The 15007-nt window shown below is 47.7% G+C and overlaps 1 long non-coding RNA gene across 1 annotated transcript; it reads left to right on the top strand.

Moving 5' to 3' along the window:
- Positions 1-41: 41 nt before the first annotated feature.
- LOC105479199 (uncharacterized) lies at positions 42-13857 on the top strand. The gene is made up of 3 exons (XR_985751.3): positions 42-492; positions 5133-5287; positions 7070-13857. It is a non-coding gene; the product is annotated as an uncharacterized lncRNA (long non-coding RNA).
- Positions 13858-15007: the final 1150 nt, after the last annotated feature.

Genomic DNA, 15007 nt, shown 5'->3' with positions numbered 1-15007 from the left:
ACCTGGTCCCGGCCAGCGCGGCGGCGGACATCGTGATTCCAGGCCGTACGGCAGCCCCCAACGAAGCACATGACCCTCGTGTGGTCATAAAGGGAGAGCACATTTTTACTGGGAGGGACTGGGTAGCGGTGTCATGTCAGTAAGAGGCAGAGTGCCATAGTGTCAGTCCCTTTCCCCAAACTCCGATCAGGAAGGAAACACCCCCACCCCCTCCGCTGCCATCCCCAGAAGTCCCTCAGAAGCTCTTTTCTCCCCGAAGAGGACCCTGGGAATGTGGATCCCGCCTCACTCCTAGAGTGAGGTCCTCGAAGCCCTGCCCTCTCAGGCGGAGCAGAGACGCCGCCGCTTGGCCGGTTCACGCCTATCACACAAAGCCGCCGAGGGTCGGCTGCGCCCCTGGCAAGGCTGTAGGGCTGGGGATACTGAGTATGATAGGCGAGGTCCCTGCTCTCAAGAACTTACATGGGGAAGAAGGGGAGGTGAGATAAACAGGTAAACACACACACACGGTAAGCACGGTAATTTCAGACGATGATTTTTATGAGAACATGAAACGGGGTAGGGGGTGTGCCTGTTTTCCCTGGGGCCTTCACCGGGGTGGGCAGGGAGCAAGCCTTTCTCTCCCCAGGGCTCGGCGTCAGTCAACCTAGCTGACGCTCTGGCCTTTGGCGAAGCGCTCAAAGGCTGGGATGCTCCGATGTTATTCGAGCCGAACAGGAACCGTTCGAGCGCCAGCCAGGCCCTGGAGGATGAAGTTGCAGCCGATGGGCTCCATAGGCCGATGGGCTCGGCAGACCGGCGGGGTTGCTCTTCCCAGCCCCAGCCCTGGACGCCCGGCTCCGCGTGCGCCAGCGCTGCTCCCTCCCAGCGCGGAGACGCCGCGCCCGGCCGGGCCAGCCGGGGACGGTGGCGCAGAGCACAGAGAGCAATTAGGCAATTAGCGACGTGTTGTTTCAAGGTAATTAACGGGGAAAAGTTTGCCCCAGGCAGGATTTGAGGTCTCTGAGTGGGACAACTGTAAGAACACCAGAGAAGGCACGAACGGTGCCGGTGCCGCGATCGGTCCGTCGGTGGCAGCCAAGAGTGCCAGATACGCTAACTATTGATAGATGCGCGGGTGGCTCACGCCTGTAATCCCAGCACTTTGGGAGGCGGAAGCGGGTGGATCACTTGAGGTCAGGAGTTCGAGACCAGCCTTACCAACATGGTAAAACCCCATCTCCACTAAAAATACAAAGTTAGCTGGGCGTGATGGCCTATGCCTGTAATCCCAGCTACTCCGGAGGCTGAGGCAGGAGAATCGCTTGAAAGCGGAAGGCGGAGGTTGCAGTGAGCTGAGATCGGGCTATTACACTCCAGCATGGGCAACAAGAGCAAAACTCCGTCTAAAAAAAAAAAAAAAGACGGGGGAGAGAAGGAGGAGAGAGAGATACAGAGAGACATAGACACGTGGCGCAGGGAGGGAGGAGGGACAGAAATGGAGGGTCTGAAGAGAGGAAGGGTGAGAGCGAGAGAGAGAATTAAATCTTTAGAAGAGTTTGCAGAGTCCAGTTGAATGGCCTCCACTTAACAACCCCATGTCCTCTGTTATACAGTAGCTCTTGCCCACAGCTTTCAGCCTAGCCCCAAGAGTCCTTTTGGGTGAAGCTGGGGCAGCTGTAGCCAATGCATACAGAAAAGAAAAAAGAGGCACAGTATGGGCTGAATTTGGTCAGTGACCGCTGGCCGAGCCCAGGCAACTCTGGCCCTACCAGTCTGAGCAGCATTTCCCCTCCTGCCTTTTCTGCAGCTGTGGGCAGAAATCCTCCAAGAGATCCCTTTCTATGGGACCCACCAGATGTTCAGAGTGAGAGCCGCCCCCAAGGACAGAGTTGTGGTTTCCAGTCCAGGTGAAGAAGTTCTGTAGTTGAATACTATGGGACTGGGATAGAAAGGACCCAGCATTGACATATAGTCCACAGAGGGGGCCTTTAATGCGGAGAAACACCACAAAATGGTTCCCCAAGTTGAAGGGCCTTGCTTTGCTCCATCTCCAGTCTCCAGCACGGTAGTCAGATGTAAGAAACTCTAAGTAAACATTTGTGGATCTGTGGCTGAAATAGTGTTTTTGTTTTGTTTTGTTTTTGTTTTCGTTTTTGTTTTTTGAGACAGTCTCACTGCCAGGCTGGAGTGCAGTGGTGTGATCTTGGCTCAGGGCAACCTCCGCCTCCCAGGTTCAAGCAACTTTCATGCCTCAGCCTCCTGAGTAGCTGGGATTACAGGCGGGTGCCACCACGCCTGGCTAATTTTCGTATTTTTAGTAGAGACAGGGTTTCACCATGTTGGCCAGGCTGGTCTCAAACTCCTGACCTCACGTGATACACCCGCCTCGGCCTCCCAAAGTGCTGGGATTACAGGCATGAGCCACCATGCCTGGCCTGGTGAAATAGTCTTTAGGGTCCAGTGTAAGCCCCAGTTTTCTCCATCTCTGAGGCTTCATGGGCTGGAATCCACTTGGAAGTTGGGAGGCTGACTAGGGTTGAAAATCCAAAAGAAGTGGGCTGATCTCTTGGCAAGAACCTAAGATTGGGTGGTTAGGTCTTCTGTGCTGCTGACAACAGAGTATGACCTTGCACAAATGCTTTCCTTTTACTGGGCCTCAATTTCCCCTGCTTATGGGTTTAAACCTTTGTGAGTCTGTAACACTTTATACTCCTTACAAAACTCTCTTCTGGGTTGGACACAGTGACTCATGCCTGTAATCCCAGGACTTTGGGAGGCTGAGGTGGGCGGATCACGAGGTCAGGAGTTTGAGACCAGCCTGGCTAATACGATGAAACCCCATCTCTTACTAAAAATACAGAAATTAGCCTGGCGTGGTGGCGGGCGCCTGTAATCCCAGCTACTCAGGAGGCTGAGGCAGGAGAATCGCCTGAACCTGGCTAAGGCAGAGGTTTCAGTGAGCCAAGATCACGCCACTGCACTCCAGCCTGGGTGACAAAGCGAGACTCCATCTCAAAAAAGCAACTCTCTTCTGAAAACTAACTGTGAAGTAGTCAGGAGCAGGGGAATATTTACCCCATCTTGCAGATGAAGAATGTATTGTTAGCAAAGCCAGCTCACATTCCATCCATTTTCAGGTAGAGAGAGATAGCAAGAAAACAAATTGATAGTCATAATACCAGTGCAGAACTCAAAAGAGAAGTTTTAGACAAGTCTGAGGTGGTATCACTGTGTGGTTCCCACAAGACTTTGGAGGACAATTACTGTCTAACTCTGAAGTCCTTTCGTGGTGCTGGGCCATTGCAACTTACCTATTCCCTTGCTTCTGAGAAGGCCAATGTTACCCCAGGAGTGTGTGTGTGTGTGGGGGGTCTCTCTCTCGCCTTGTTCCTGAAGAGGTAACTCTCATCTGGGCAGAGCAGGCAGGTGGAAAAAGTAGGAAAAATAGCTGCCTTCTGCTTTTTATTTTTAAAAAAGGATTTAAGTGATAGAGAATAAAGCCTGTTGCCATGGTTATATAAACATGGATAAATATTTCTGGGCTGAGGATGGGGGCTGGGGGACATGATTCATTTTTGCTGAAGAGGAATCAGATGGCTCAGCCTCCTCCCTTCCACCCACCCACCCGCCTCCGAAACTCAGCCTGGAGGAAGGATGAGGTTATCTCATTCGAAATAAATAATAAAGAAATCAAAGCTCTTTAGACTGGTTGTGAACATACTTTCTTAAAGCTGTTCAGAGCTGGGGTGGAACCCTCAGAAGGTACGTGGCCATTTGCCCTCCACTGGTCGGCACTTTACCTGACAGAGAGGGTGCAGCTCCTGGAAACTGTGTCCAGTGCTGTCAACTCTTGGGACTTTGCCTAACCTAGCCAGGGAGGGTGGCCCCCTTTGTCCCACTGCCAGAGCCTGAAGCTCCTGACACCTATCAATGAGCTCAAATGAAGAGGCAGAACCAGTTGTGTCCCAAGGGAGCTCAGATCCTACATTAAATAATGGAAACACCGCCATTCTCCTGGCTCCAGATCTATAGGATCTATGGCCCCCACCTGGAGGTCCCTATCCACCAGGTCCTAGCCAGCTCTGGAAGACATACCCGAGTGAGGCAGTGTCCAGCTTCTCATCTCTACTGGCAACAGGAGAGCTGGAGAGCACATCCTGGTGCAAGGAGAGAGATACCTGGTCACATAGCAGTCTGGAAACCTCATCATAACATCACCCTCCCAAGGGCAGGGGCCCTATCGCCAGTGCCCTCATTCCTTGCCCCTGACTGTGGCTGCCAACAACTATTATCCCAATCCCATCGCCCACCACATGCTGCCTGATCATCAACAGGAAAGGCTGACCCTAGAGATAAATACATGCTGTTGGAATGTGTTCAGATATCACTGCGGAACTGTTTCTCTCTAGGGAGAGGACCCTGCCTGACTGGCTGGCCCAGAGGTGCTGAGCAGAGACTGTGTACATGTCTGAGTGGGAACACATTGGGATGGTAGGGGAGGAACTGGACTGAGGCCCAGCTATTCTTGAAAGAATCCAACTCCCAGCTTTCATGACATCTTCCCTTGTCTACCTTAGACAGAGGACTGGGCTCCTCTGACCCTTATAAGTCCAATACCAGGAGGGACAGCTGAGAGGATGAAGTGGCCTGTGTGTTGGGGAACCCTCTCAGTTCCAAAGGAAATAATCACTTTGGGTTTTAATTTAAAAAAACAAAAACCGGCCGGGCGCGGTGGCTCAAGCCTGTAATCCCAGCACTTTGGGAGGCCGAGACGGGCGGATCACGAGGTCAGGAGATCGAGACCATCCTGGCTAACACGGTGAAACCCCGTCTCTACTAAAAAAATACAAAAAACTAGCCGGGCGAGGTGACAGGCGCCTGTAGTCCCAGCTACTTGGGAGGCTGAGGCAGGAGAATGGCGTGAACCCGGGAGGTGGAGCTTGCAGTGAGCTGAGATCCGGCCACTGTACTCCAGCCCCGGCGACAGAGCAAGACTCCGTCTCAAAAAAAAAAAAAAAAAAAAAACAAAACAAAAAAAAAAAAAAACAAAACCAAAACCTTTGGACTGGGCGGAGGAATCAAAGACTGTAGTCATAAAAAGCTCCATGAACTTTGGGTGTCTTCAAACAAAGGTTGTCATTCTCTTACAGATGGAGCGACTCAACCCAAAAAGGTTCGTCTGTATGGTGATGGAATGTGGTCTCCCAGTTTTCAGCATAGCACTAATTCAGCTATTCTACTCTTCAGAAAGCAGGAGGGAGGTGCCCTAAAGTGGATTATTGAAATGATGAAAGCCACTGAGGAAGTGAGTTCTGATGTTCCACATCCACGGAATTGCCATCATTTTTTTCTTTTTCTTTTCTTTCTTTCTTTCTTTCTTTTTTTTTTTTTTTTGAGACAGAGTCCCGCTCTGTCGCCCAGGCTGGAGTAAGTAGCGCAATCTCGGCTCACTGCAACCTCCGCCTCCTGGGTTCAAGCAATTCTCCTGCCTCAGCCTCCTGAGTAACTGGGACTACAGGTGTGTGGACTACAGGTGTGTGCCACCACGCCCGGCTAATTTTTGTATTTTTAGTAGAGACAGGGTTTTACCATATTGGCCAGGCTGGTCTCAAACTCTTGACCTCGTGATCCGCCCACCACGTACTTTTGCCCATAGTGCTAACTCAGACCACCACTCTCACAACCTTTACTTCCTTATAAAGTCACTGGGCTTCAAGATCAGGCTATCAATTATAGAGTTGCTGAAACTTCTTAGAGAGCGACTGAAGGAAGGTGATGGAAGAAGAAATAGCAGTATGGTATTTTGAGTAAAATTCATGTATGAATAGCTCCCAGGCTATCTCATCTGAACAGTTTTCAAGTGCAAAATTAGATTTGTCCAAATAATGAACAAGTAGTCTGTGGGCTGATACTCACTTCTATATGGAATAATTTGGAGCTATGGGCTTGGTGCTTATGATGCCTAAGCAAAGATCTCATTGCTACTTGGGAAGCAAGTATTTCCATTTTGCAAATATTTACTGGAAAGGCAAGCAAATATATATATATATAAAAAATATATATATATAATATATATATTATATATATAAAATATATATTATATATATAAATATATATATATAATACATATAAAATATATATATATATTTTTTTGAAACGGTCTCACTCTGTCGACCAGGTGGAGTGCAGTGGTGTGATCACGGCTCACTGCACACTTGACCTCCCCTGGCTTAGGTGATCCTCCCACCTAAGCCGCCAAAATAGCTGGGACTACAGGCACATGCCACCATGCCAGCAATTTTTTTTCTTTCTTTCTTTCTCTTTCTTTCTTTCTTTCTTTTTCTTTCTTTCTTTCTCTCTCTCTTTCTCTCTTTCTCTCTTTCTCTCTTTCTCTCTTCTCTCTCTCTCTCTCTCTCTCTCTCTCTTTCTTTCTTTCTTTCTTTCTTTCTTTCTTTCTTTCTTTCTTTCTTTCTTTCTTTCTTTCTTTCTTTCTTTCTTTCTTTCTTTTTTGTAGAGACAAGGTTTTGCTATGTTGCCCAGGTTGGTCTTGAACTCCTGAGCTCAAGCAATCTGCTCACCTCAGCCTCCCGAAGTGTTGGGATTACAGGCGTGAGTCACCATACTGGGCCAGGAAAAGCAACTATTTTTGAACTACGAAGAACACGTGAAGAATGCCAGGGCACAGCTAAGGGAAATATGGTATTTGTGCAAACTAATACCGGTGGATGCAAACTATAGCAGGAAGGAAAATGGCTCATTCCCAGGACTCTCCTGGGACATTCTGCAACATCTGACACTCCAGAGGCCCAGTGCTGGCTGCTCTGTAACCTTACCGTGGCCTGGAACTCAGAGCAAAGGCTCATTTTATCACATACCACTTGGCCATCTCCGCTAGCTAGCTGTAAGCAAGGACCAGTGGTTGGCAGCTTGCCAGGGAGAGACATGTTAGCAAGAGGGAAAGAAAAGCCACCTGCTTCTCCTCCTGAGACCATGGGGTGAGGGGGAAAAGAGGTCACATCTCAAGTTTGGCTGTCTGCATATTGGCTTCTACCAGGCTGGCTCTTAAGTCTCTTCTGCTGTTTTTCAGGAACCAGATAATTCGCATAGCTCTGATTAGACATCAACTTGGGGCATGCTAAACATTTCAGCCTGGACACCCTGAGAGGAGCCAGTGCCATTGGCGACAGCTGCTTCTGTGAGGGTTTTTGCTTGGCCAGAGAGGCAGGACCCTCTCCTTGGCATTTTGAGGAGCGGTGCTGGGTGGGCAGTGACTGCACTAGCAACAGTCTATACCAAGAGAAGGCCTCAAATTCCCAGAGAAGAAAGGCAGCGAGGCCAAGAAACATTGCCGCCGCTTAACAAGTGAAGACTCATAGTGGAGAATAGGAGCTGAACACGCGAAGGAGTTTGGGTTTTACTGCCTTCTCTCCTAGCATTGGACAGATCTTCTCTGCTGTGATTATTCTCCATGAATCATCATCCATAGAAAGTGACTGAGGCAATAGAAAGTGAATAATGAATCCCTCAAATAGGCTTTTGTGTTTCTGCCTGGAGGGTTTTGGAAATAACTTGCATCTTAATCTTTTCGACTTAGAATCATAGAACTTGGGAGCTGAAAAGGACCTTCATTAGGACGTGTGGCCTCATAGAAAGACTGGAAGAAAAGATTTGTGGGTATGAGCCTCTGGTTCATCACTAAAAATGGGCATAGCCTAACATATATTGGAGGCTTTCCTTGTGTCAGCTACTCATTTATTCTTCCCAAACCTTGGGAGGCAGGTGCTGCTATTCCTCCATTCTGCAGAGGAGGAAGGGAGATGAGGAGACAGTAGATCACCAGAGGGCACCATGAGGGGTGTGCTGGAACCATCATGTGGAACTGGCCCTGGTTCCAGAATCCACATCCTCTCGGTCATTCTACTCCCTCATCAAGTGGCTTTGGACAAGTAATTTAACTTCTTTGGGTCTCAGTTTTCTCCTCTGTGATCTCTAAAGTTTTAAAATTGCTAACAGTCTGCATCTGCCACCCAAGCATGTGTTTTTACAAGTCAGAAAAGTGTAGCACAGAAATGTTAAGTGACTTGCCCTAGGTTACTCAGGTTGCTAAGGGCAGAATCAGCACAGAAACCCAGGCCCAGTGACCACTGCCCCCAGGCAAGACGTCCTTCCCTTCCACTCCACTTTGGCAGGTGTTCTAGGGGAATCCAACTCCTTGCCTTAGAGGAAACCTGTTCGATGATATCAGATAGACTGGAGATGTTACATTTTGGTGTGGCCAATCATAACACCAGGATGAGCTTAGGAGGCTGGTTATATTTGTTTATCTAAGTACCTCCAACCTGTCTGTCTGTCTGCTGTTTGTCTGTCTTTCTCAGGTCATGCATAGTGATCAAACCCCGCCTGGTAACCGTAGGGAAAGAGCATGACTGGTGTGTTACATCTATGCATGCCCCCAGTGGTATCTCCAGTTGTTTGTCCTCTTCATGCAAATGTTGCCACCTTGTGCCAGCTCTCTCACCCAGCTTCCTTCATGACGACAGTGGTTGCAATTCTGCTCCTCTCTCCTCCTTCCCCTGTCCTTGGCTCCCTACGTCCAGAATCTGATCATTTACTGGTGTGCACCTGGGATGTGATGTGTGCCTTGGGAGGAGACAGGGCCCAACAGGATCTCAGCTGTGCTCTCAGTGCACACCACATTACAAGCATCCCCATCCCAGTATCCTCCCTATTGAAAAAGAGATGGGAAAGGGGTGGATGTGTCAATAAACACACCATTGAAGGTATCTGAAATAGAACAAGGAAATCCTGGGTGAGGCATTATTCACAATGTGTATCCATATATGTGTGAGTGTGTGTGAGAGTGTGTGTGTGTGTGTGTGTGTGTATTTCAGACAGTCTGAAATGAGCTCTCACCCACTGGTGAGTGGAAAATTAGCTTTGGCAAGTGAAGAACTGGGTGACAGGTGAGGAAGCCAGCAGGGTATCAGTGTTATCCTTCTCCTATTGCTGTTTCTGTGTTGCTAACAACATCTCTCCCACCTCTCCCTGTTCCATGAAATGTAATTAGGTAGAGTAGAAATGACTTGGAAGGGCTTAGGCATGTGGGAAAGTGATATGAAGATGTTACAACGGCCTTGTGACCTTGTAAGCGAGCCATGTGCTTGCAGGTGGGCTGCGCTAGGCCAGTTGGGAATTAGCCCATGAAGCAAGCTGTGTGGTTTACGTTTCTAGTGGGTGGAAGAAAAGATGGCACTCCAGGGACTAAGTCCTAGGAAATGCTGCCATCTGGCATAATGTTGGAGGCAGTGTGTGCCAGGACCAGGAGGCAGGAAATCTGGGTTCTTGGGCTGACTCTAGATTGGCCCTATAATCTCTAATGCCTCAGTTTCTCTAATTGTAAAGTGGGACAGATAGTCCCACTGCTACCTTCTTGTGAAGGTAAAGTATGCAAAGGCCCTTTGAAATGTCGAGAGCACAGATCTAAATGTGAGGTTTGCCTGCCAAAGGAATTTGCCAAGCCTACTGGGAGGCAGCAGTTTGCTTCTGTGTCACTTTCCACGGTCTGTGCTCAGACAGGTACTTAAGCATCTCACATCCATGAATCTTAGCTCCTATCTATAGTCAGCAAATAAGAAAAAGGGCAGGCTGATGCTCTGCTTCTGTCTGATCTTCTTACCAATCCTACCCTCGCCTCCCCTCCCCCTGACCTGATGCGATCATCTTGCTGCTCTCCCTCATCTGCTCTGGGCCTGTCAGTTTAATTTAACAAGGTTGTGGGAGAGGTTTGATTTAATCAAACCAGTTGCTGTATCCATCCTGCTCAGAGGTCCCTCAGTGTCACCACCGAGATTCAGATTAGACAGTGACAATTACTTCTTCTTTCCTAGCTATTGCCTCCCCCCTCCCTTTCACTCCCTGGAGGGAACAAGGAGGCAGACCAATCTCCTGGGACCTAAGAATAGATGCGGGAGGATCAAAGGAGGGAAACAGGCTCTGGCCTGAGAAAGCCCCTCTCCATGCCTTACATGGCCTTGTTTAAGGCTGAGCAACAGCCCAAAGGGTGGGGGGAATAGAAAATGTGAGCAAAGCTGCCTTGCAAAGGCTCAAGGCTGCCTGAGGACAGAGCTATGCCATTACTGATGGCCCCACAGAGATAAAACCAGTCTCCCTTATTGTCAGGAAAGTGGGGTGGAGGATGGGTAGAGAAGTAAGATAGCTGCATGCTCTATGTACTCCAGACCATGAACAATTATTTCCAGGTTCTCAGCCTGGATTCTGGGGTCTCCGGAGCTGGGAGACAACCACAACAACAGGAAGGCGAGGCCCCATCCATCTGAGCTTCTGTGGCTCTGTTCTTGGTGTGGAAGCTGCAGTGACAAGAGGAGATGCCACCTGAGCCAGGGGCTCAGGGGCGGCTGCGTGGGTGTGAGGTAACTATGCTGTGGGTGTTGGCGTGTGTGTGTGTGTGTGTGTGTGTGTGTGTCAGCCAAGGCAGGGGAGTTTCTGGTGCAGAGAGTTCAGAATTCCAGAACAAATCTCTTTTGTTGTCATTTAACCCTTTCATTTCCCTCTCTTTTCAGGAAGTGGGTGCTCAGCACCTCTTGTTCTCCTAAGCAGCTCAGAGGAGACAAAGGCCTCTCCAAGGGGAGCCCTTACTTAGGGTGATAGAAATTCTTTTTCTTTTTGCTCCTTTGTGCCACATTCTTCCATTGGTCGGCAGGCAACTGACAGGTGTACCCCTCCCTGGGCCCCTTTCAGAGTCCCCCTCCCTGCCATTTGTCTCTCACCCAGATATCCAGCAGACACTACTATCCACAGGAGCTGAATATGATTAGCAGAAACCCTTCCTGACAGCTCCAAAGAGGATCCCTCAAATGCATATTCTATTGAGTGCATCTCATTGCTGCTGACAGCTGCTTTATCAATTAAATTCCACATTCCCAGTCTTCAGAGATGCCATGAACCTCCCTACCTAATAAATCATAGGCCCCTAGTTATTGTTAAATGTCCCATCAGTCTCTAATAAACTCCCTGCCAAAAGGGGCAGGTTATTTATTATGCTGCCTGGACAAGAATAAATTGGGCCCCTTTCTCAAAAGGAGAAGAGCAAACATGCCACCTTCCTCCCTAAAGACTGAGGCAGTGGTGTTAAATGGGACAATTAATCAACGTGGGCCTTGCGCGGAGAGGAATCTGGTCAGAAGCCTGAGGGAGGATCACCTGAGGTTCTCTTCCAAAAGCCAGTCAGGCAAATCCCGATGGCTGGGGGTGGCTGTGCAGTGGGCATGGGCTCAGGCTTTTGCTACTTCTCCCTCTTTCCTAATTTCTGAGGCTAGTCACCCCATAAGCCAAGGGACAGATGTAAAAAACGGATATTTTCCATGTTGGGAGGTAGCCAGCTAGGATTGGGCAGGGTCATGAAATAATACATTCTATCCAGAAGGTCAGAAGTTGTTTCTTGATAAACTTGATACAACATAAGTTTATAGATGGTGCCAGTTCGCTACACAGATGGCTCAAGAATATAACAATGAAAGTATCTGTGGCCAGGCAAAGTAACTAGGAAGCAAAATCTCAGTTGTGCTTTGCTGGGTAAGCAGCATGTACACAGGGATGGCACTGGCACTTGGAAAGCAGTGTACCAACACCTAAAGTCCTAGGAACTGCTAGGTCTAAGAAACAGTGTGTGTTGTGGGCCTTTCCATTACTTGTCTCATATTAGATCCCAAACCTAGGTGATGCTCCAAGGTCTGCAAGTTGGGATCCAAACTGCTCGGCTTTGCCATTATCCAAGCCCCAAGTTACATTTACAATTGCATTTCTCTTTACTGCTAAATAACACTACCCACCTTTGGAAGAGCATAACACACTCATTTTATATTCCTTATGGTAGCAAATGAGGTGCTCCTTAATATAGGGCCAGTATATCTCTGCATCCTTATGTCCAGGTCATTTCTGCCATACCTGCCTCCACTCACAGTAAAAGACTTAACTTCCCTAAATGACTATGGCTTTCATGCTTCCACGCCTCTACACAAACTGTTCTCTGTGCCTAGAATATCTTTCTGAGACTTGTCTGCCTGGTGAGCTCTCTTTCCACTCCCACTGCCTGAAGAACGCCTTATTCATCCTTCAGGATAAACTCAGGGTATCAGCCCCCACTGCCTCACAGGACTTGAGCTTTGTCTCCTGGTGCTGCTGCCTTGGCAGAAGTGCTAGACTCCAGGAATTAGGTAAACAATGATCTTGTATGTGCAGTTGTTCTCTCATACTTCCATATATACTTTAAGCAACTTTGATTTGGGGTGTGGAGGAGAAGGACATAGAGAAGAAAGCTATTGCTCTTTGAATACCAAAAGCTGTTTTCCTCAATTTCTCAGAAGTTCTCACTCTCTCCCACATGACAGCCACACTTTGAACAACTAAGGCCCTGAAAAAATGTCAGTACTGCATATGATTTTACACCAGCTTGTGTTACTTGCATATTTCATGCTTGGTCATTTCCCTAGCTGGGCTGTCAACTCTTTTAGGACAGAGGGTAAAAAGGGCCTAGACTTTGCCGTCAAATAGATCTGAGTTCCAATCCCAATTATGAGCTCTGTGACTTTGAGCAGATTAGTAATCTTCTGAGGAGTTACTTGAGGGCAGCATCTTCTTCGGCATCTGACACATAGAAGGCTTTTAGGATAAAGTCCAGACACTAGCCTGGCCTACACTTCATTCTCCTGCCTCATCAAAGCTTACTGTCCCATTTGCATTCTAAGCTCTTTTAGAATGTGCTATGGTGGTCCTCACCTCCAGACCTCCATTTTCCCCTCCTCTGTCACAAGGCCAACTTTGATTCATTTTTCAGATCTTACCGTAGCTCTCACTAATGTTAGGAAGATGTGGCAGAGGTTGTTAGTTGCCTCCAATGTCCTTTCCCCCTTCCTCTATAGTAATGGACCTCCTCTCAAATCAGTGTATAGCTGGGCATGTGATTGTCCGGAAAAATGACATTTCCCAGATTTTTTGTTTTTGTTTTTTGCAAGAAGGTATAACTTTATGGCTAAGTTCTTTCCAAGAAATGCCAGATAATGTGGCAGCTTTTGAGAACATTTCTTAAAAGGACTGCTGGCATGATGACCATTACCATTTCTACTTTCTATTTTGAGTCTTCTTCCTTCCTGCTGGCTGCAATGCAAACATGACGACTGGAACTACAGCAACTGTTTGGGGACCAAGACAGAAGTCTGGGTGCTTGGGATCTTTGTGGACCAGGGCTATCAGTCCTGCTTCCAGAATTCTCTACAAGGGCAAAATGAACTTCTATCCTGGGGAGGTAACCTCCTATTTTGAGGTCTTACTTTCAATCAAACCTAATTTTGACTGCTAAGTCTTTCTTGGCTCCCCACATCTGGTTACCTCCTTGACTTCAGTAGCACCCTGCACTTTATACAGCAAATGAGGCCACCTGTTTGTGTGCATCTGTCTCCCTGAGTGCAGAGGCTCTGTTTACTTTGTTCTATTTTTGTATCTCTAGCACTTGGCTGATTTATAGGTGTTCAGAACATTTTTGTTGAATGATTAGAGATGTTTTGTAGATTGAATGCAAATAATAATATTTCCTACCTTGTGTTGCTCTGAGGGTCAAATGAGAAAAAGTGGCTTTAAAACCTTAAGTTTCCTTCCCTTCTTTCCGCATTCCCCCACCGATCCTCACACCCAGGGTGGGCCACCTTACACTATGCCTTCTTTTTACTGTTTTCTTTTCCTCTGCGTTCAGAAGCCTCCATTGCAAAATAATTGGACGAGATCATTTGAATCTTAACACCCATTCTGAGTCTAAGTGTCACTCTCATCTCTTCAGTTCATATGAATCTCTTCCTCCTCTAGCTCCCTGGAAAGGCTCTCCAGGTAGATGGAACAGCAAATACAAAGGTATTGAGGTGTTACAAGCCATGGAGAATTAAGCATTTGGGCTAGTTTGGTCTGGTTGGAGGAGGTAGGTGTGCTGCTCTGCCAGAGAAGAGACAGGGATCCCACTGTTATTTATCTGGGGGAGGCTGGGAGACAGACACAATCTAGCCCATTTCTGTATGTGTTATCCTATGCCTTACCTAGTTATTAAATGATCTCTTGCTTTTGTGTTTTGTCTTTATAGTACTAAAAATTATGGTCAACAACACTGTTACAACTTTTGACTAGTGAGAAAAAAATTTTTGTGTTATTCACCATGGTTCCCAATAATTTACTGCAATATTTGTGTCTGTAAAACATCATAAACAACAAATGCAGCAACAGAATGCCTATAAAACTATAAATGTTTTCTGGAAATGCAGTCTTTTTGCTTTTCTTGGGATAATCCTGTGGTTCTTCAGTGGTGACTGATGTGAGTTCTACAGAACCACTGCTATGTGCATGGAGATCCAGCAGAGATTTTTGAGCAAGGTGTCAGCCATTCAATGTTTACTGGGTCCACCAGGTGCTTGGTGCTGGGCCAGAGGGTCTAGGATGACAAAATTACTGTCCTTGAGAAGCTCATAGTTTATTTAGTGTGAGGCACATACAAGTAACCAAGCAAATAAAACATAAGAGCCAGACTGGAATTATTGATAGTGTGCTGTGGGACCCTGGGGTGGGGAATAAAAAAGGGTGTCAAAAGGAGCAGGATCTGGTGCTGGACCCAAAGAGCCTAAGATATCCACTTAAGAAAGATCACTGGCCGGGCGCGGTGGCTCAAGCCTGTAATCCCAGCACTTTGGGAGGCCGAGGCGGGCGGATCACGAGGTCAGGAGATCGAGACCATCCTGGCTAACACGGTGAAACCCTGTCTCTACTAAAAAATACAAAAAACTAGCCGGGCGAGATGGCGGGCACCTGTAGTCCCAACTAATCGGGAGGCTGAGGCAGGAGAATGGCATGAATCTGGGAGGCGGAGCTTGCAATGAGCTGAGATCTGGCCACTGCACTCTAGCCTGGGCGACAGAGCGAGACTCCGTCTCAAAAAAAAAAAAAAAAAAAAAAAAGAAAGGAAGATCACTGC

Source organism: Macaca nemestrina, chromosome 1 (genome assembly GCF_043159975.1).
Source record: "Macaca nemestrina isolate mMacNem1 chromosome 1, mMacNem.hap1, whole genome shotgun sequence".
NCBI classification, from domain to species: Eukaryota; Metazoa; Chordata; class Mammalia; order Primates; family Cercopithecidae; genus Macaca; species Macaca nemestrina.
This window is presented reverse-complemented; position numbering and strand designations above follow the sequence as displayed.